Source organism: Vidua chalybeata, chromosome Z, assembly GCF_026979565.1.
Source record: "Vidua chalybeata isolate OUT-0048 chromosome Z, bVidCha1 merged haplotype, whole genome shotgun sequence".
NCBI lineage: Eukaryota > Metazoa > Chordata > Aves > Passeriformes > Viduidae > Vidua > Vidua chalybeata.
The window spans coordinates 54,922,374-54,939,500 of record NC_071570.1 but is presented as its reverse complement, the minus strand read 5'-3'; the positions used below and the strand labels follow the sequence as shown (position 1 = coordinate 54,939,500).

At 38.4% G+C, this 17,127-nt stretch overlaps 1 long non-coding RNA gene across 1 annotated transcript in view; it reads right to left on the bottom strand.

Annotated features, from left to right (window-relative positions):
- LOC128782451 (uncharacterized) overlaps positions 1 to 2,974 on the bottom strand; it is a 31,253-nt gene extending 28,279 nt beyond the window's left edge. Inside the window, exon 1 of the long non-coding RNA XR_008428792.1 lies at positions 2,909 to 2,974. This is a non-coding gene — a long non-coding RNA (uncharacterized LOC128782451). The remainder of the gene's footprint in view (positions 1 to 2,908) is intronic.
- Between the last annotated feature and the right edge of the window lie 14,153 nt (positions 2,975 to 17,127).

The window sequence follows — 17,127 nt, the reverse complement described above, 5'->3', positions numbered from 1 at the left end:
TTTTACTTTCCTACCTTGCGGAAAGGTTTGAAGACCCTGGGTAAAAAAAACTGCATCACTTAGGGGAGGATTTTTAATATGGATCTGAATGCCATATAAATCAAACCATTCTGTAAACTGTGCTTCAACCTCTTTAAAAACATCTCCATATTAGCTTTAACATCATTATGTCCCATTGTGATGAAAATGGACTTTCTGTATCCTGTGATAATGAAAATAGCCACTTTATGCAGTTTCTGTCTGCAATTATCCAGGCTTTTCTCAGACTCTAGAGGAATCTAAGCTAATTGCTTTAGGACTTTTGCTACATTTCCATAAATTCTTTGTTAATTTTTCATGAGAAACTGTTATTGCAGTTGGCCTTAAAGTTCCCATTGTATTCAATAATGTAAAGAAGTCATTATGAAAACATAACCAATTCACTAGTGCCTCCATCAAAGCTACACTCTTTTATCTACATGTATTCTCAGGTGAAACTGAATGACTCATCTAAACCCTTCAATGGTGCTTTTTTTTTTTTTTTTTAATATTTTGATACACACTTTTCTTCATTTGAGTTTACTCAAAGCAAATTTAAAAGTGGCTCTATATGGTGCATTATCTTGTTGTTATGGGACATGAATTGAGTTTGCTTTATCTCAAGGCAAGCTTCTCAGCGCAAAAAGCAGCAGATTTGCATTTATTTTGGTGGCATCATGCCAGTTTACACTCCCTACAGCCTGAATGAGATTTGTGCTATAACAAAAACAGCAGTGCAGGCCACTGAGATGCCATTTTAAAAGTCCCTGAATGATATGAAACCTGCTTGCCCCCCTCAGAACCCTGAAAAACACTAATAGCAATGAAAGCACCTATGCATTTTAAGAGCTTATTGGGTGTTACTGATTTTCACCTTTTAACTCTTTCTGTTGTGGTAATAAAGTACTGCCATTTTTTGTAATCAGGTGGATCACACTGCCAGCTCTGAAGCTGCTAAGGCAATCTGCAGTGCAAGACACACTTTCACAATGATTTTCTCTTGAATGCTGCAACAGAAGAATATGTAAGCTACTGAGAAACAAAAGAAAAGTACCAGTATGAACAAAAATCACTCTGAAAAATTATGATAGGCCAGTATTTTTGTAGTTAAAGAACCCTGCTCAGAGATATGGTTTATGGAAAGCACAGGGTTTGCTGATATCAATAGATTATAGATTAGAACTGAATCATTTAATGACCTATCTTTCTCCAAGGTCCTCTAAGGTCTAATTGCTGAAAAAGGCAAGGGTTTGTAAGCAGACCTTAGAAATCTCTAAGGTTTGACTCAGAAACATGCTCAGAAATTCCATTGCTTTTCCTAAGCTTTTCTAAACCTCTTTTGTGTGATAATGAAGCAGATGATCATTACATGATTGGATCTCTTATTCTCTTTTAGGTAGGTGGTCTAAAAGGAAAGAAAACCAATACTACTTGTGATATTTATCTTAATATTAAATTAAAAATTCTTAAATAAGTAAACTGTTAGCGCACTTTTTGCTTTTTCACCAAAAAGATAAAGCTGGCTTCAATCTTGTCCACAGATTAAGTTTTTCACATTTGTTACTGATTTTCCAGTGGTGGAGACTACCAATTCAAGACCTGTGCCCTTCCCATACTTCCCAGGAGCTGTGGTGCTTTATTCTCCAAGGAAGTGACAGCTGCGAACAGAATATTGACAGCATATGGCACCACTCATGATGCCTGAAGTGGATGGTATGTTACACTGGAGGGAGATTTACTCTGTTGCAGCTCTTGTTGTTCGTGCTCCCAAGAAGGCACATTCCCAGCCTCTCTCCAATGGCAGTTTTACTACTGCTTCTTTTCAAGAATTTGCTGCCACTGATGCTAATAATAAGAAAAGTAAAAGAAGCTGTACAGTAGCTACGAGGATAAGATTTTGCCTTATAAAGAGTCTCCACTACTGGGTTTTTCACCACTGTAATAATATCAAAAATAATGAGTGGCATTAGGATGCTAAGCCTTTCATGGATATGATTTCAAAACACTTCACTACTTCACCATCTCTATTTTATCCAGAGCACTGGATATATATTTTTTTTTTTTCCCAATACGTACATCCACCCTCTCCACATTGGTTTTCTTGCATACAAAATTTGGTTTGCACTGAAAGAGATAAATGATTGAAAGGCCTGTCATCATCCAAATTCTTCACCTGTAAGAAGATTAATGGTCTCAACAGCTCATCTGCCTTTCTTTTCACCATCTTCCCCAGCATCTGCTCCATGCAGCAAATTTGCCCCCATGCATTCAGAGTGGATCAGGGAGGAAAAATGGATCCACTGACAGGGGTGGTCTCCCAGTCCATAAGAGATGTGCAATCATGTGTTTCCCCATAGTTGCTGAGTGGACCAGAGGATACAGGATATTATTTGGGGTGGCTAAAGAAGATGTTAACTGAGAAAAGTGGAACAAAGATTATAGAAGTGAGGTGGGGCATGAAGTGCTGGAAACTGAGATACACATAAGAAAGGACATAAACACACTTGCTTGAATGAATATGTTTGCACATCTGTCTGCTCACAAGATTGAGTAGACAGATGTGCACACAGATTGAAAGAAGCAAAGAGGAGTGGAAATGTGCAAATGCAGGAAGCACTTCCAAGATTTTTGCTCAAGAGTACAGCAATGGCCAATGTTTGTTGTACAAATAGCTGCAGCAGTGCATGTAAACAGACTTTGAACTTCTGGGGTATGTTTGGCTGAGCTTCCCTAAGCAAGTCATCCTGCTTTGTGTTGCATCCCGGAGTTTGGGTTTAGATTAGGGTTTTTGATTTATGTTAAAATAAGTCAAGTTCTGTAATCCCGCGTTTCCCCCGTGTTGTTCCCCCCCGCGGTTTCTGGCCCCATGCTGCCCGCTGCCGGATCTTACCCCTGTGCTGCTCCTGTAAGCACCCTGCCGTCCGGCCCCGGGAAACCCCGTGCTGGCCACCCCAAGCCACACGATCCCGCTCAGCCCGCGGCAGCACGTGGAAGCTACGCCACAGCTACGCCACAGCTCCCAAGAGCTGCGTGCAGCCGGGGAGAGCAAAACCCACGCCGCAGCTTTGTTTGCGCACAGCAATTGCAATAGGCTTTACAGACTGTAGCTTCTTTACTGGCAACAAAAATTTCACTTGAGTAAATTCAGTCCAGCAGATCAGGTTTATTGTACCCTGAATATATTCACAAGTTCATAACAGGCTAGGTTATTCCTTCTTTTGTAGCTGGGTTGTGTTGGAGGGGTTTTTACATGTCAGTTTCTTTCTAGCTTTGTTATTTTGTTGCTCTGATATTGCCTGAACCAAGAATGCAAATGAAGTGATTACATGAGCTAGTGAATGTGACTTGGATATTTTCCCTTTTCTTCACTTCGGTATCTGCTAAATTAGTGAGAGAAAGACAGGTGCCTGAAATCTTTGTGGGGAAAAAAAAAAAAACATAAACAAGAGCAAACACATACATTTAATAGCCTTGTTTTTTTCAAAATCCTTGGTGTTTAGTTTCAATATTTCAGGGAATAAAGATTATTTATGGAAAATATACACAAGAAGAACATAACATTTTCCCTGAATTGTTAGCTAGCTGTAAGACTGATCAGCAAAAGTAACACAAAAAAAATGTAAAAGAGCCCTTTCATTCTTACAACAATCATTCTTTTTCTATTAGCTGAATGTATGGAAATAATCCCTTGAAATATATAGTTATATATAGTACCTGTTTTCATATAGGTGTGTAACTATCACATTCCAGCTAGCTACAGTTGCTCATTGAAAGCTGTTGGGAAGATAAAGTTCACATGCTTTCAAAAAAAAAGTCTCAAAACAAAACAAAAAATGCCCTGAAAACTTTCAACTGTTAGAGTCCATTATCTGTTATGTTGTTCTTTACTTCAGTGAAGGATCTCATAGAAATGCTGTTACACTAACAATGAAAAACACATTGCTTTACATGAAGCTTCATTTGCCAATTCCCTGTGGCTAGTGCATTTCTTTCCCAAACTGAAAGAAATGAAGTGTCATGTGTATCAGCTTGTTCTTCATTGCTCACATTCCTCTTTATGTTGATGAGAATTTTTCAGTACAAGCATTCAAGAATGGTACTTAAAGATATTGCCTCATGTCTAGTAGACAGTATTGTCATTGTTTAGCAGCTATGGTAGACTGTGGATGCAGTCCTGTTGATTTTATTAAAAAGAGGCTGTCAGAATCTATAATTCACACATCATTAACTGCTTCATTAAGACTACAGCAGCTCTGTGAGCCCTAAACTTGTAGCAGTTGCATGACAATACAGGTAAATATTCACTGGTTGAGACATGCAAGTATCTCCAGTGACTTGTTCACTCTATAATTAAAAGCCAGTACTGTTTTTTAGGACACACTTTTTTTCAAACTACAAACATAAATGCATAAAACATGTTCACTTAGAATTGATTTAAGTTAAAAGCATTACTTTGCAATGAGATGTGCAATGTCACATCGTCAATCAAAAAAAGGCAATAACATACCAAAATGTACAGTCATTTAAGTATTTTCATATGGTTAGGGTTTTCTTTACTGGACTATGAAGCAGCCTATGTGCTGAATCATTGTGAAACAGGACTGTTACAGACATGAGCAATGTGGATCATATTTATTTAAGAATTTAGAATTAATGGAGCATTAATTATACAAAGAAAAATTTTACTTTCCTATTATTTTTACTGAGTCCTGTCTTGGTTTGAGACAAGTTAAGAGGACATTTCCACTCTTGCTTTTTCCTCTTCTCTTTCAACAGATGTCTCCTTCCCTCTCTCCCTGATTATTTTGTTAAAGCTACCAACTCAGTTGTAAACACAGCATGGATTTTGAATTGGACTTTGGAGCCTGATAGACTTGAGTAGATTTGGAAACAAGCAAAAAGATTTACACTTCATAAATTTTGTGCCAGCCTTCTTGCTGGGTTGTATGAGCAGTCCTCACAGCAGCACTGAGCTTTTCCTTTCTCTTCTCCACGACCTTTTTGCCTTCCTCCATCCATGTTCACCACTATTTGTACACCCCTGGGTGGAAGAAGTAGGAGCTAGTCCAGCATCTCATGTTGCTGGTTTTGGTTCAGCCACCTCTGATGCCTTGTCCCTCAGAAGAGCTCTTTGACACTAGGACACTGCTCATGTTCTGCAAACACACGTTTGCTGGTGGGAAAGGTCTCCTTCTGTTGCTAGCCACCACATATTTCCAGCCTTCCCACCTTGGGAGCTGCAAGCACACCATTCATGAGGTCCCTGGGACGATCTTGCTCACCTACCCCAGTGGCTGCAACCTCCTCCCACAACTCTTTCACCTGGAGCACCTTGATTCCTTGGGACATCTCAACAGTTCAGCCCCACAGCTCACCCTGGAGCTGCTCTGGCTCAGGGCCACAGAGTGTTGGGGCAGTCCCTGGGCTGGGGCTGGAGGACAGGTGCTGCAGCTCCTCATCACCATCAATGCTCCAAGCCTGAGTGTCCCAACAGGTGTGTAGCAGCATTCCTGGGACCCAGCATCCTGTACTGAGGCACCCAGCAACAGCAGCCTGCATCCCTAAACCAGTGCTCTGGCTACGTACAAGTGTTCCCTGACAATCAGAAAACTGAAATCTACTTTCTTTTCAAGAAAACAAGCAAAATTTTTTTTCTGATGGCTTGGTAGCCCTGTGTAAGTCTCAGTGTGATCTAGCTTTAGGATTATGGTCAAGAGAGGAGCAGGGCCAAAGCTACTCTAAGAGTCACACTTTTCTCATTTTTTATCATGGATCTTTTGGAGGCTGCTAAATAAAATAAATGCCATTGCATTATGTTAATTGTTATCAGTCTAGGAGCAATATGCAAGACATAATTGACTGAGGTTACCTCAGTAGTTAATTTGAAATTTTCTAAATTAATTCATTGAAGCTTTACTAACAATATAAATACCATAGTTGTTGCCATAAATTAAATTTTTGCCCAGCAAACATATTGGACATTCCTTGGAGCCATTATGTGAACATCTAGATTGACATTCTTGCAGGGAAATATTCAAATTTTTATGTTCTAATTGTTTGTTTGTTTGTTTCTCCTCTGCATTTACTTAGAAAGATGTGCAGACAGATTTCTACTCCGTCACAGTGTATTCTGTCAAGGTTAAATCCCAGATCTCATAGGGAATGTATTATTCTCTCTGTAAGGTGTCAATGTTTCTAATAATGTTCAAATCAAGAAAAAAAGAATCTTACCAATAGCACACTGCTGACAGCTATTTTTGCTGAAGGACAGTGACTGTATAAGGGTCACTCACAACTGGCTTAGAATTTATAAGGATGTCTGGGCCAGAAAACTTTCCTGTGTTTTGGTGTACTAGTGATTACTGAGAAATAAGATCAGCTATCATTTCTAAGCCTTTGTCTTTAGTGCTGTTCAAAAGTGTTGAATGCAAAAGAACAAAGCTCCATGTCTTTTTCATGTCATTATCACTAGTGAATACTTGTGCTCTCAACAGCAAAAGCACTGCTTGGGAGATGGATTTTGTGCAGACTGCAAGGGTAGTCACTGTGCAATTAGAGGACAAGGTGACATTTCACTGTGACCTTGCACTGACCTTTACCATGAAGTGTAAACTTCTTTCCTAGAAGTAAAACACAAATTCCTTCCTGTCTTTCCAGGACAGATGGCCTAAGACATTGTACTAAATTCAGTATACCCAAGGCCAATCTCTAGCCAGCCTACACAGAACAGCACACATTCTTTCCTCTAAATTATGCTATCATTCAAAACAAGGCAACCAAATCCAAACCTACAACTTGGGTATAGTTCCATCTCTTGCCCAGCAGATGATGTGGGCCAAAACTGAAGGGATGGAGTCCTGGCATTGTGTCAGTATGGATGGGTAAGCCTAGTTCCCAGCATGGTCCCCAGGTGTCCTTAATTTAGCAGTACAGAAATAGTAGGAGGCTTATTCTGATGCTTCTGAAACTTTCTATGGAGTAAATCTACTCCTTCTGTGTTAATTTTACTTAGAAAGCTTGCAGGAAATACAACGAAGGTCAGTAGTCACCACAGCAGCATCTGAATAAGTCAAATCAAATTTTACACATTTTTCCAGCTCAGCTAGCATATTCCTTTCACAGCCTTATGCTTTCCCTGCAACCTGTATTCAAGTTGTTATCAAGTTGAAAAAAGGAGATGAGAAAAATCCAGTCAGTTCAGATATTCCTAGCTGACCTGATTCTGTGGAGAACTGTTTGTGTCCAGAGCAGGATCACAAAAGAATTGTATCTATGGTAAATCAAGGAGCACTAAATGCTACAGAAAGTTAGCAAAGCTTAATTAATTGGTCCTGCAAGATACCATTGGGCAATTCAACAGTAAAATATTTTTCCTAAGGGATCATCCTACTTCAGGAGAGCTGAAAACCCCAGCAATCTGCAATTATGGACTACAAACAAAAAACCATGGAAGTCAGCATGTGTAAATCTTTGTGACAAATGATTGTAATTTTAAAAAAACCCAAAAAAAACAAACTGGAAAAGAACAGAAATGTTTTTCCAATAGATGCATAGCATGCTAAAGGGAAAATGCCCTGTCCATCCCATGCAATTCCAGAAACCTGCAGACATAACAAAAAAATTCAGTGGAAGCAGGAAGTTCATATCCAACATTCTTGCCAACACTCTCCTGGTAAGAGAGAATCATCATCATCATTATCATCGTCATCATTTAGTGTACTAAAGCAACTATGGTGTTTGCACGTGCTTAAGTGCAAACTAAAAAGCCTCCCTAGGAATATGTAGATATCACCATGACATTTTTAATATAGAGATATAAATATTTTTTTAAATATATATATATATATTTAATGTATATATGCTGGCTAGATAACAGCATGAAATAGCCTTCAGACCTTTATACCTTACACTTTAACAATGCTTCAATAATGATCTTGATGGCCTATATAACCAGTATTTTGGCTTACAAGAATTTTTATAAGACCCTATAAGACCCTCTAAGTCCTTAACACTCTGCCTTTTCTAAAGAGTAATGTAAACCTCCCTTGCTGGAACCTCATGCCTTAACTTCTTAGTCTTTCTACAACAGCCATGAAGTGAAGTTGCTTTCTATTTTGGAGGTTTTTCCCTTTGTTTTAAGACTTCTGCCTCTGATCAGATTTTCTCAAAACTGAAATCCTCCATTTCTAGCAATTCCCCCTCTCCTTCAGACTCACTCTACTCAGACCACAGCTTGAAGTGTAAATGGCCAAAAGACAGTCAGGGCACAGAGCTGATTTCTCCCCCACTGCTCAGTGGAGAGGGATTGTTAGTTAATGTGTTCCATGCTGTTTCATATCCCAGCATGATGTGTTGATGTGTTCACAAGAGCATGACATTGTTGACATTGTTCACTTTGATCCATGATAAACCCCTACAGAGTCACTACCTAACCACTACTCATACAAGTTTATTTTCCTCACCTATGCATCATGTTTCACATATCTCTTGCACTATACTTTTCCAGCTTGTGAAGTTTATTCAGCAGTCCAGTCCTATCCCATCCCCTTTTGGGAGAAGCCATATATTTTTAAAGAGTATATACCTTATTTCAATATGGAAGTTATTGATTTATATAAGAGTGGCCTCAGAGGAGCTGAATGGGAGTCTCTTCTCAGTCCACATATTAATATGACCAAGAAGTGTTGATAGTTATTTTCCAAATATAGACTACCAGTCACAATTTTTCCTTCTTCACAACAGCTTAACAACACCACAATTCTCCTGCTTATGTTTGGGAGTGTTGTATAATACAGAGCCAAATTATGTATTGACATAGTTTGTCTCTTAAACTACAGTCAAGATAGGTAACATCTTGTGCTATTCTCCCAATTGTCGCCCTGATTTTTAAGAGCTTTCTAAAGCCTTCTGAGTTTACATTCTTGTAGAGAAATTTCTCACACAACTTTCTGTAAACAACCTATTGTTTTGCATTCTTTCATAGAGGCGGAGAAATTTGATGTACAAATAGTTTGTCCAGTGTCATTGGAGAGCTGGCACATTCACCCTCCAATCCACTGGCACCTTTTGAGAACTATAAAAGATTGGAGTCAGAGGAAATAAATTAGTCTCTTTTCATCGTGACCATAGCTGTGGTGCGTTGTTTTTCCTTGTGTCATCTGGTGACACCCAATGCCCTATCATAGAAGAAAATGTGGTTATATTTTAATTATTTGTTCTTTTTTTGTTGACAGTTACACTACTCCTTGTGATGACTAATGATTTTTATCTTTGTGTATATTTTTCAAATATTTGTAAATTTTTAATACATAGTTGTATGGTTTCTAGCACTTTTCCTGCCCTTTCTCACAATAAGCTAGTCCTTACTGTCACATTCTTGAAAATATGCTTAATCTTATTCTTAAGAAGAGAATTTCTGACACGGACATCTTGTTTTCCAACAGAACTTAAGAGACATAACAAGAAATGGAGCTAAGAAGCCCCTGGACTGACTCCAAGAGGCTGGCCCAAGGGTGGGTTATTGGGGCCACTGATGTCCTGTTGGATGTACCTGCTAGATATACTAATTAATTAACCTTACAAAAATTGTAGAAATACTTTATCATGTGTGCACAAAGCCACATTTGTGCCCCTGAAAGCTTTCATTAAAGAGTTGTTTTTTACATTATCACTCTTAATACCATTTGGAAAATTTTTATTTCAGGCAACACTTGTTCCAAGTAATTACATAGAATGTGTTGTTGTAGTATTATTCTATGAATTTAAATATGAACTCACCTCCTAGTCTCAGCCAACAAGCTGCACTAACCTCGATTCCCATTTTCTTCACCATGCAAAGGTGGCGAAATTATTTCTGCACCATGGCACAAAAAAGAAAACCAACTAGTACAGTTTCTCGTTTTGCTTTGGCAAAGAATCCCTTTTTCACACTTTTATAGGCACAAAATAAAAATTCAGAGACTTTTTAAGCACCTTGTGGCAAGCCAGAGGTTTCAAGCTAAAATTTCTATCATAAGCAGTTTACTCATCTCTGCTCTCACAGCATTTTTGGCACATAATTTCGGAACCATCATAACTTTCAAGCTCAAGGTTTGGAAAGAAAACAAAAATCAGGAAGTGGTGATAAAAGAAACAGATAAAAGCTTATCAGCAACAAAATAAGAGTCCCCTGGCAGAAACACTTTCTCCCTTAAGGTCCTTGGCCTTCTCACATTTCTTCTGATGTCAGGCTGAAAATTCTCACAGCTCCTCAGCAAAAAGTTAAAACACTTGATAAGTTTCAAGGTGGAATTAGACTGTGGCTTCAATTTCATAATAGCTTTAAATATTGTTGTGATACTTCAGCAGATGCTGAAGCAAGTTAAACTATTACCAAAGCAGGTATCAAAATCTTTCATCAAAGCCATAGAACAACTCTACAGGTCATAAAATTCAATTGCTTACAGGGTCCTTTTAGCTGTATGGAAACTTGAATCCCAAAGTTTTGTTTTCATATTTATCATGCATTTCACTTTCATCATGTATTATGTGTTTATCAGGTGCTTAATATTTATGTTAGGTACATATCTTTAATCTTGGTAAAACATTACTTGAATCTAGATATAGGATAGCCTGAAGAAAAAGACAAAAAATTTGCATTAATTGCTCTGCCAGAGATGCTTTATAAAATGTCTGTCCAACATCACTGTGCTAATAGGAGTCTGAACAACTCATCAACATATCTCCAGTAATTTCTCAAAAAAAGAGCTTTCTCATTCTAACAGTATATTCACCATTAATACCTCCAAAAAACTGCTGTAGTGACACAAACATATAAAGATGGAGATCCTCAGAGTGCTTCTGAAGGGTGGAATCAATGGCAATTGCTACAATGCTATTTATACATCTCCACCATCAGGTACCATGCACAGCTGGGTTTTTTTTGGGATCTGGCCCAGAGATGTGACATATTTATGGGGACCTGCAGTGTATACCAAATTTGTGTACATGGACAGAACGTATGTGATACACAGAACACACCAATCAAAGCACTTCTCATGTGGCACTGTGAAAATACAAACCCTAACACACACACATGAGCCTGATCAGTGTAATTAGCTCCTCTGGTAAGCAGATTGCCTTTATCCATCAAGTACTTGTTATTGTTTTTCAGTTTAACATTAATAGAACCAAGCAAAACTTCATTTACAGATAAGCATGTTTTAAAGAAATTCAGTGGCAGTGGCTTTGGAAGTGCTTTTTCTATCATGGAAGTAATGTATTAGAAAAATTATTAGAAAAAATGTATTAGAAAATTATCATCTCACACTGATTAAGGATGCAACATTTTTATCCACCGAAATGTGCTTTATATCTGGGAGGCTGCAATGTGTCTTGGAAACTACTTCAGTATTTCATAGACAAATTATCTATTTCTCACTTCCATGTGTTCTGTCACTAAGAGAATGGAGATGCTAAAAACTTCAGCTCAAAAAAATGTTGACTGAATTTCTGTTCCAAAACAGTAGTTTCATTACAATCCAACCTTTTTTCAAGGGCTTTAATCCATTTTGAGATGTTTCTCTTCTACTCCCATAGCAGGCTATGATACGGTTAGACATGAGGAAACTTCAGCCCTGTGAACACGCTCAAGAGAGACATGTAATCCCTGGCAGTAGTGCTTAATCACATTCCTCAGTCAGGTGTCAAACAGAGCAAAAGCACAAACACACAAGCAAGTTCTGTTTAGAGGACCTAAAAAAACCAGCCAAGTGGCAAATTTGGACATCTGTGCTAGACTATGGCTGTCCTGTTTTTTCAGTCTAATCTGTCAAGATAACCATTTCCCCATTCTCTTAAACAAACACAGACTTCCTTGTTTAAACACTGCAACAGTTCTAAAAGAGAACAGGTTTTAATCATTCTCTGCTAAGTACACTAGCAAGAGGCTCAGAAAAGAAGCAAAACATCTTAAATGTAAGCTGCTGATTTTGCAGCATTCAAAAGAACAGGGCATGTGACCCTCAGATTTCAGATGAACTGTAAACATTTGGCTTGTAAGAAAAAAAATGTGACTCAAAAGGAGACAAGCTTTTTTTTTTTTGGCCCCTTAATTTAAAAAGGCCAAATTAAATTCAATTATACTCTGAAAAAACAATTAGAATAATTAATCTGGGGGGAGGGTCACTTCTCCTATAGGATAACCTTTCTTACATATTCCTTTTATTACTCAGATTATATTAATGTAGCACTAGTACAAGTTATACCATGAGAATTATAATGACAAAATGTGATAAATGCAGCATATTATTCTATAGATGGCCACTGATTTTAATATCAAAATCTCAGAAGGATATGCCTCTGACAGAAAGACTGTTAGATATAAACAAGCAAATTAATACAATTAAAATCCATCATCTATTTTTTCCCAAATATTGACTCATTTTTATTCTCTTCAGTCTTTTCTCTTCCTTTTCTCTTTTATTAATTATGATTCATTTCATTCACATCTGTATTCTTTATCTTAGATTTTTATTGTTCTGCATGTTGTTCTCTTGCCTCTCTTCAGTAACTATTTGTTCTTTTTCTCCCTGAAAGAAGTGTTTCTTTTTCATTCATTCTTTAACGCTTTTATGCCTATCACCCTTTACTGACTCACACACTTCCTCTCCTTTTACTGTGATCTTTCGTTTTTTCTTTTGTCTGATTCTTTTCATTGCACTCTACTCTTCTTTTCTTGTTTTTTTTTCCTACCACATTAATTTTTCTTTATCCCCGAAGTCTCTTTTTTCTTGATATTGAATCCCTTCCTTTATCTCTTTCTCATCAGGGGATTTCCCTACATCCTAATCTTACATCTTTTCCTACCCAACATATGGTGTCTCCCACCCTCTCATTCCTGATGGCGTCCTTTTTCCTGTAGTGCTTCAGAGGATACGTTTACATTGACAGAAATTCTATTCTCCCATCTTGCCCTTTCACCTCTTGCTTTATTTACACTACAGCACAGGCTGAGTCTTACCACATGCCTCTGCTTTGTTGGGAGCCTCCTTTTCACTTGGGAATGGGGTCTTGAACAAGTCAGGGAAGAAGCTCTCCATCAGAGTTTCCTTGGTAGCTGATATAATCTTCTCATGAAACAGGTCCTCTTTCACAGCGCTCTTGTCAAAAGTGTTTCTCCTTAGAAACCATTATTAAAGAAAGAACAAGGAAGGAATTTTTAAAACACTTCATTCTTGGACAATAAAGGAACCACATCACAAACAAGAATACCTGTGTTTGTCTCTCACACAGAGTTTATCCCTCTCACAGTAACTCTGCAGGCTCAATATCTAATTCAGGCAGCTGTACTCCTTTCTTCTTCTTTGTTACTCTCAAGTTTTCAAGATAATTTTATCAGTGAAGTAGGGAGAAAGAGCAGGTAGGCCTGGAGAAGATACACATCTCCTGCTAGACTTTTCCTTACCTGTCATGTTACTCACCACTTTGTTACTCTGGTCAAAATGTTCATACCTAATTCTCAGAGACAGACTGAGACAAATGGCTTCCATTAGGCAGTCTAACTGCTCTTGGCAAAGACAGCAAACAAAACATCTTCTTCCACTTCTTACATTCAGGCTAAAAATAATTAGGCATCTGGTTTTACAGCACAAGCTGGATAAAACAGTCCAGAAGGAAAGTGTCATGGACAGTGAATCTGAAACACAGCCTGAAACGAGATACAGACAAAACGTCATGTTTTCTTGCACAATGATGTATAGACATTACTTCACAAGTGATGTACAGGCACTGGAAATAGCATGTCACATGTCTGAAAAATATTTCTCCTACCCAAAAGCTGATCTCCTCAGACTAATATTTCAGTTTGAATAAAATAGTAACTCTTAAGTGTTCGAGTGACACAGCTGCTCTTTTTGCTCATTGCTGAATAGTGCCAACTTCCAAACTACCTTTCAGAAAATAGTAGCAGCTGAGGATCATAGGCAGTTCAGATACAGAAAGAAGTGGAAGGTGTGAATCAAAGTCCCAGCAGGCATAAATTCTCAAAACCCCCTGGAAACAAAAGACTGAAAATTCACCTAGAAAGTGTCCCCATAGAAAGTATTAGTTATAGTCATGAGGCAAATGTGAAAAAACAGCCCTGAACTGACAATTGAGAGTGGGGGGAAAAACAAAACAAAAGAAGCAAAACCTGGCTAGGGCCTGTGACCCAGGCTCTGATTGTCTCCAGAGGTGAGTTCCCCTCACACCAATCTCATCAAACCCAAACTGCAGTTTGCTATAGTGGTTCTGAAAGTGCCAAATGCAGAACAGCTGGTTGTCCACACTCCCCTGAAAGCATCAATTTAAAGTTTTGCAAAGATTTCCAGCTGTACTTACACAGAAACCCTCCTGTTGCTGAAGAGTGTGAGCATACTTAGAAAATCATTGACCTTAGAATTTATTTACAACAAATTTTAAACATTTCTAAAATTGTACTGTAATCCTCTTACAAAGACATAGCCATCTTTGGATCCTCTTTAGATGCTACTATCTTGATATTGTGAAAAATTTCATGCTTCACAATTATAAGTCCTGTCTTAGATGATTGCTTTTGTGTACTGTGTTGAGTCATCCATCAAAACTACACATCACTGCTCTGTAGAGCCTCCCACTTAGTGTTGGAAAGTTCTGCTGAAGGCTTTTATGTTTAAGCAATATCATGATGCTTTCCATTAGTTGTGATAAGACGAATAAATTTGTCTCACAAACTAGAGACACAAGATTCAGATATCCTTCCATATATTACTTGCAATCCTGCCCTACAAGGGGTCAACTAAACAATTTCGTAATCTATCAAACACTCAGACATTCTGCAGTACCTAGGGAAATGTACAGCTTGGGGGAAAGGGCATAGTTCCAACATGAATGCAAATATTAGTGAAGGCTGAGGTTATAAAGTTAAAGGATTTACTCACAAAGGGAATATTGCCCTGGAGATTGAAATGTCAGAAGTATATGTGGGAAAATACAATCTCAGTGAAAAAAAATTGGTTTTTCATAGAACTAGATGCAAAAAAAGCATGAAGTAAGGAATCCAGAGAAGACAGCAAAGTTGTGCGAGAGTCCAGAATTGGAATATAAACATCAGGAGCATCAGAATGGAAGAAGAAATTAAACAGGAGAAATCTGAGAATGAAGAAATAGTGTCCTGTCAGACATGGTATAGGAGTCTGACTATGCATATTTCAAACAGATATGACAGCAAGCATAAAATTTGCCCTGATCTGTCCCAGGATTACCTTGCCTTGCTGCTGAAGCACACCCCTAGCTCATGCTCAGATTGGTTGCCCACCAGGAACCAAAGGGCCCCTCCAGACAGATCTCAGCCTGTACTTTTGCTTTGGATTACTGCATCCCAGGAGCAGGAATTCACGTTTCCCTTTGTTGAACCTTGCACATCTCTTCATAACCCAATCTCATCTCTCTGTAGAGTGGCTATTCCTTCCTGAGTATGTACAACTCTTCCTGTCACGTCACACATAAACCTGGAGCAGCAGGTGCACTCAGTGCTATCATCTGGGCCAGTTATTAGGATGTTGAGCACTGCTGATCCCAGCATTCCCCCTGAGGAGCTCTGTTTATGAGTGGCAGACAGTTTGAGCCATTGACTACCACCAGCCAGTCAGACAGTTTTCCATACTCCTCATGGCCCTTATCATAATGGGTTGCCAGCCAAGACACAACGGCACAATTGCATCAAGCATCCTGCTAAAATCCTCAAAGTGGTAAGTGATATCCTTAGCTCTCTGCTCACCACCAAGCAAGTTGTTTCACCAGACATCAGGACAAGAGAGATAAGGCACCATTTATCATTGGTAAATCTGTATTGGTTTTCCCAGTCACATTTGTGCCCTCCACGTTACTGGATAAAATAGCTTGCAAGAAGACCTATCCCATAATTTTCTCAGGGACAGTAGCAAAGCCTGTGACATCCTCTATATGAATCTGCTTTGATCTAATTGTGACTTCATGTAATTGTTTTCAGTTTAACACACGTGTAGTGAAAGGACACAAAGGAAGGGCCTCCAAAGTTTGTGTGTAGCACTTGGCAGATCATGCAAATTAGCACAGCAAAATCAGTTGCTCCTATAACCCCTAGGAAACCCTTTAGACTAATTTGGGTCTTATAGCATTCTATAGGTGAGCTTGAGGAACAACTGGAGAGCTGTAGAAGGAAAAGGAAAGGAAAAGGAAAAAGAAGAAAAAGAAGAAAAAGAAGAAAAAGAAGAAAAAGAAGAAAAAGAAGAAAAAGAAGAAGAAAAAGAAGAAAAAGAAGAAAAAGAAGAAAAAGAAGAAAAAGAAGAAAAAGAAGAAAGAAGAAAAGAAAAGAAGAAAAAGAAGAAAAAGAAGAAAAAGAAGAAAAAGAAGAAAAAGAAGAAAAAGAAGAAAAAGAAGAACCCTGTCTGAGCTGTGAAAAATGTCTTCAGCCCGTGTGTCAGGACAAGGACCAGTGATTGTGCCTCTGCCCTTTTCCCAGGAATTCCATACACATGCAACACTGTGCTGCCCACTGTGAAGCCCTGCATGGCTGTGAAGTCAGCACCTTCACTAGCCTGCCCTCCATGAGAACATAATACTCACATCTCTTGGGGTTCAGCTGCCTGGGAGGATTTATTTATGCAGGCAGGGGGTATTGGCTTACGTCTTAGGGTGTCTCTGTTCAGGAGCTGAATCTCTTGTCTGAGCACCTTAAAGACCCAGGGGAAATCTTGTTTGATAAATTTAATAGTACAGATACCTGGGTGCATTTTCTATAGGACAAGACAAAAGAGGTCTTACAAAATAACAAAGCCGTATTTTGAATATATGCTAAAAGAAGAAATAGATTTGGTAGGACAATAGTAAAGGAATTAAGTTGTGGCTAATATATTTCTACTGTGGTAGAAATACTGCCTTTACTTTTACGCAAGGTTATTTCACTTTTTACACTGTACAATTAGCTCATAAAGTCACAGCAAGGCTACATTCTTTTCCAGAGGAATGTAAATATTAGCTATTCAATAGTGAGATGGATTCAAGGCCTATGTTGGCACAATCGATACAGTTTATGAATACTTAGTTTATTAGTGTCATACATAATTAATTAGA